The sequence below is a fragment of the Aulonocara stuartgranti genome, assembly GCF_965226115.1.
Source record: "Aulonocara stuartgranti genome assembly, chromosome: 9".
Classification (NCBI taxonomy): domain Eukaryota; kingdom Metazoa; phylum Chordata; class Actinopteri; order Cichliformes; family Cichlidae; genus Aulonocara; species Aulonocara stuartgranti.
The window spans coordinates 18,143,447-18,149,507 of record NC_138960.1 but is presented as its reverse complement, the minus strand read 5'-3'; positions in this window follow the sequence as shown (position 1 = coordinate 18,149,507).

Here is a 6,061-nt window from a genome sequence, read left to right as displayed (position 1 = left end):
AAACTAAACTGGGAAAAACTAAAGCACAAGGAGCCACAGGGAAAAACCACACAGCTATGATGGAGGACGCAACACTGACAAAGAGAAACATGGGGCTTAAATACACTGAGGGATAACGAGGGGGAATGAGCCACAGGAGGAGAGCACAGCTGAGAGTAATTAAGCAGGACGAGGCAAGGGAAGCAAAACTAGAAACATTAACATAGAACAGACTGTGAAAGTAAAACAGGAAACACACTGACGGAACTCAAGACATGTGGACTTAACAGACTGGGGGAGACAGAACATAGGGATCTGAAACATGGAACAGAAAGGCACAGTAGATCAACATGAACATAACAACGCCACAGGGGAAGAGTAAAACTGAACACGATGAACACAGAAACACCAGACCTCTTCACAATAAAACAGGAAACATAATGAGACGTAGAGATGACAACCCAAACTTCACAATGTAAGACACAGACATGAAACACATGAAAAGCAGGGGAGATTTACCATAGTTGGAAACACGAGGGGGAAATAATAAGAACTAGAAACACTTAAGCATGATAACAAATGAACTTAGGAACCTGAAGGGCTTACATAAACTAAAACATCAAAATGAACTAAAACTCAAAACACTGGGTCATAAGACCCAGGATCGTGACAGCTTGAACTGGAAGCTGAAGCACTAGGGAGGGTCTTTGTTGTAGTAGAGCTTTGCAAACCTGCCAGCATTGCTGGGCCCATCGTCGACAAGACTGTGGCAGGAGGTTTAGAACCTGGAAGGGCTAGAGTTTGGCAGCTTCACTCTTTTGAGACTGTTTCACCAATTTAGGTTTAGAGTGTCCTCCAAAACAAACTGAACATAAGGCAAGGCAACATCTCTGTCTTGCAAAATGCTCCCTTCTAAAAATCTGTGACCCTCCTCCCCCAAATATTTCAGAAACCTTGCCTTTCCTCTCCCTGCCATCTGCAGATTCCAAGAACAGTACAACTTCTGTACAAGTCAAAAGAGCTACAATGGAAATGCATTGTGAGACAGCCTGAAACGCTTTAAAAGTACACTATTTTAGATAAGCTATATTTATCTATGGCTGACTGACTGTAATTAAGTGGGTGGAAGGCACAACAGAATTACATGTTGACATTAATGAAATACAGCAACAGAAATTGTCCAGTGCAGTCCTTACACTTAGAAATCACCCCACTATCGGCAGCAATGTATAGTCACAGGCACAAGTGAGCAAAGAGGTTTAAATATGTACATAAAGTTTGCATATGGAGAATCCAACATGATAATTACATTATCATGGTAATTACACCCATGTCAGCACTGAAATTTATCTTTAGTTGATAGGCAGGTTGAAGAAAATAAGGAGGAGCTGGCATGTCAGTGCAGCAGGAGCGAAGATGAGTTGTCATACACAAAAAAGTGATATTTTATCTTTCCCCTCCATTTTTCTCCTCTTCCTCCCACATGCAGTCAAATGGTCTGAGTGAAATGTGTTCTTTTAAAAGGATTGAACCGTGTGATTGAAGCTTAAAGGTAATTTTGACAAATAGCTTTTCAGTGGTTGAGGAAATGAGTACATCTCCACTGACAGACTTAAAGTAACAGCTGAAAGGAGGATAAAGTCCTGCTGTATCACGCAAGGTTAAATATGAAGCAATCATGTACGGGACGAGTGAACCAGGAGAGAAGGAAAATCTATTTGTGAAGTAGCCTCGGCATTACCGAACATGACAAAAAGTCTCATCTCTGACCTCTCCATCTTTGTCAGGAGTGTTTGTGAACAGCTTCCACAGTCTGGGAGGCCTGGATGAGGACAGAGAGAGTTATTGGAAGGTCAATTGTCCAGGTAGTCAATCTATACTATTAACTGATGTATTGATCCATCGTGTGTTTGATCACTCTGTCAGGTAGAGCAGAGGCAGGTGAGTTCTGAGCAATCAATCTCCAGCAGTCTCACATACAGCCTCCAGCTGGTTGTCGATTGGCTGCAAGAGTCTGCTGATGAGCCAAATGTCTGAAAGGCCCCAAGGGAAATCAATGCACAGCCCCACACAAAGATTTTACACTTCATGTTCTTTAGTTGATCATATGTCTGAAAGGTAAATCACAGGTTCATGTACAGTGCTGTTATAGAGTGAAAAAAAGACAACAAATCAAAAAGCTGAAATACAGTTTTTTGATTAGTTTTTTTTAGTTCTTCCGGCTGAGTTAATTAATCATGTTGTTTGGTTAAGTAAATATATAGTTCAGCTAATCAATGCCTTTCCTAGTTACTGTTGCTACAGCTGTCAAGTTTTCAGGTTCAGTAAACAGTTGGGAAAAAAATAACAGCAATTGATGTAACAGTCGAAGTTCTGACTCAATTTGACATGGAAACAATGAGGTCATCTTCGATTTATGACAAGAAAAGAAAAACATTTTGGATGCTTGGCTTACAAAAAACAAGTGAGATGATGACTGTGCTTGAATGAGCCTCTAGCAAAGAAGTGTATAGTGCACAGGTGAGCTCCTAGTTTATGGAAACCTCCACAAAACTGCAGTATGGATATGATCAATTGTTTTTGCAGCAAGACTCTGGAAGCATTGGAATGCTCAATATTTGCACAAGCATTTTATGATGTTGTGGGGAAATAAAATATTTATTTTCACATCCACAGATAATGTCTAAAATTATCCAGTGCCTGCAGCTACTTTAGTTGGCAAGATTGCACTGTTAGTCTGATTATTTGCTGATGTGTCAGACTAATGTAAAACCTGTGCCAAAATTGTGTGGAGATGGTTTTGATTGATAGCTATGGACTGCAGACTTCAAGACCCATATACAGGGAGTCAACTAAAAACAGACTCTAACAGCTGGTGATAAGCTTGCAATAAAGAAAATCCCAAATGGATGATCAATAAAACAGTGCTGCACAGTGTATAAGGAGAGGTTACTATATAATGAGTAAAACAAGGTATTTATACACCGAGGGATGACTGGGGAAACGGGAAGAACAAGTGCCAGGTCAGGGTAATTACACACAGGTGAGAGCAATCAAGGGAAGCCAGAGAAATAAAACTATCACAGGATATGGAAGAAAATAAATTTTCAAATTAAAACAGGAAGTAACCAAAAGATAACTAGTAAACAAACAGAGTTAAAGGAGCAAGAATAATAAATAATAAACCAAGAATTCAAACCAATGACAGAACAGTAAAGAAATCTAAATAGGAATCAGAACTCAAAATAATATGAGCTGTAGTGTTTATGAATTTGGCAGACTCAGGTTGTGAATGTGGTCTGACCTCGATCCCACCCGACTATCACCTGTGCGGGTTTGAGCTAAAAAAAACTTCCCTCATCCAGTATGCTTTGTATTCTGGGATGCTACAAGGTACTAAAGATGTGCAAAGGTCCGTACAGGCTAACAACTAGCTGTGCAATGAACGGAAATTTTCCAGTAGTGCAGAACACAGCAACTTCTTCCTGTATTTACTGTTGTTGCTCCTGCCCCAGACACATTTGGCCTATAAGTAGACTGAAAGTTCTCACGTAGTAACACATTTTGGTTCATTTGTAGTTCGCTTGGCTTTTCCTCTGTCTGAAAACTAACCAAACCAGAGGGAAAAGATACAAGTTTACAAACTCATGAACTGATTTAGGCCAGAGTAAATGAACTAGTGTCGAGAAAAACTGGCCACCTTCTGAAACTTTCTGAAATATTTTCATGTGTCACAGTGTTCAGGACAGGAGCCTGAGCACAGAGTCAACCTTTTTCCTCACACACATCAGTGAGCTTTGGACTCCTTGAACCACGTTTGCTAGAAACACCCCACAAAACCTGACATTTTGGTCCAGCCATCTACAGCCATTACAATACATCCCCTGTCAAAGATCCTCCAAACCCATCAGCTACAAGAAGTGAACGATCACAATCTGCCTGATGTATCCCGCCCCTTAAAGGGTGTCATTTCAACAATAAAGCATTTCATATCAACAATGAATCGATCAAGCATCTATCTAATGCTGTAGCTAAGTTTACATAATCATGATAACACTATAAGCAAATATCAAATTAAGTGATTTTGGGTGATATTAAGCAGGAATTTGATGACACCTCCTGATCACCACAGCCCAGTTTCTACTCGCCTCTTTTGTGTGTGCGTGAGGCACAAAGTATGTGCATGAGTGCAGTATGTATGTGTGTGTCCCATTCATCATCGGTGAAAGTGACAGAGTGCTTACTGCTGTAGCTGAGAAGTGCAGTGTGAGCGTCCGGGTGCTGTCCAGGGATCACACTGGGCAATCAGACCACAATGCACTGCAGCTGCAGTCAATTCAAGGAGAGAGTGTGCGTGAGAGAGAGGGGAAGACAGAGGAGATGGTCCCAGAGGAAGCAGAGTAGACTTCCATTAGATACAGGAAGCGAGCTTGTGACTAAGATAGAATACTTGGACAGGTTTACTTGAACTCTAAAACTGCGATTGCCATATTTCCTGGTGACTAAAGTCTGAAGATATGCCATAAACATGGATAAAGATGGATACTTATTGTATTATACTCATGTATAATAGAGGTCCCGAAGGTGATTTTCTAATAAAACCATATGTAGATTTCTTATATATTATAGCTGAGAATGCAGTGAGGCAAATGAAAAAATACTTCAATGGTCTCCTGAACTGAACTGAGATATGTTTGGTAGAGGAAGTACAGGAATATGGGAAGAAGAGGACCAACTCGCCCATCATTAGGGCTGAGGTTACAGAGGCTGTTAATAAACTCTTTGAATAAATTCATTGAATGAAATTTGCCCTGAGTCCTTGGATGTTGTAGGGTTAACCTGGGACAGAGTCTCTGGATTAGCTAACCTTTTAAGATACGTGGTCGAAGGATGTGCCCCAGCTTCACAATCCTTTGAAAGGTGACTAGTCGAACCTTGGATTGAAGAGGAAAAATGGGGTTTATGTCCTGGCAACAACTCTTTATACTCTTGAGGATTTGCATGCATGTGTTTTTTGCACTTGGAGAAAGCATTCAATCACTTCTTTTGGGGTGCCCTCCTAGAGTGTGGGGTATTGGGCCTGTGACAGCCAGTGAGAAAAGGCTTCACAATGACCAGATCAATTTACAGCGTGTATATACCCACTGACAAGATATGGGGCTAAGGCTCTTCAAGGTGTGGAAGGGTTTCGGCTCTATTCTTGACACATGAATATGCTTCGTCTGGGTTACCTAAAAAAAACAACAACACACGACTGGGTCCTAACCAAGAACTGAAAGCAACCCCATCTGGAGCTTTCATTCATCATGGAGAAAATATGCACACAACACAGTGACTTTTGAGTGTTCTTTAGGTTGTCAGCCTTCCTGATTCCTAGCATTGGAGGGAGAATTTGGTGGTCCCTCCATCCAACTCCATGCAGGATTTGGAGAACTGCAAGGGAAGCCTTACTCCTGAGAGTCAACCAAAACAAATGCTTGACAGACTGTTCTGACCTCCTACAGCATGAAAGGATATTCCATCAAAGACCAAGTCCAAAAGATTGTCACCCAGGTTCATTGGATGTTTTGAAGTTGGCAGTGTGATACCTTCTGCAGCCCATTTCAAATCACCTACAAACGGTGTTCATAATTCATTGCATGTCTCAGCTTAAACTAGTTGTCTCAGGCCCATTAAATGCTGGCTCATCCACTCACTACTACTGGTATCAAGCTCCCTAGAGAAACCTCTAGGTCTTTGTGTTTCCCCGAGGAAACAATCTCAGGGATTAATTTTGGCTTTCCTGTGTCGAGGCCACACAAATCAAATCAAATCAAATCAAATCAAATCACTTTTTATTGTCACATCACATGTGCAGGCACACTGGCACAGCACATGCGAGTGAAATTCTTGTGTGCGAGCCCCACAAGCAACAGAGATGTGCAAACACAACAACACAAACGAGCAAAATACAAGAATGGCCAACCTGAAACTAATAAATATATGTACAATATATAATAGTGTATGCATTTCTGGATGTGTATACTAAATATTTTCCTACATACGTGTGTGTGTGTGTGTGTGTGTGTGTGTGTGTGTGTGT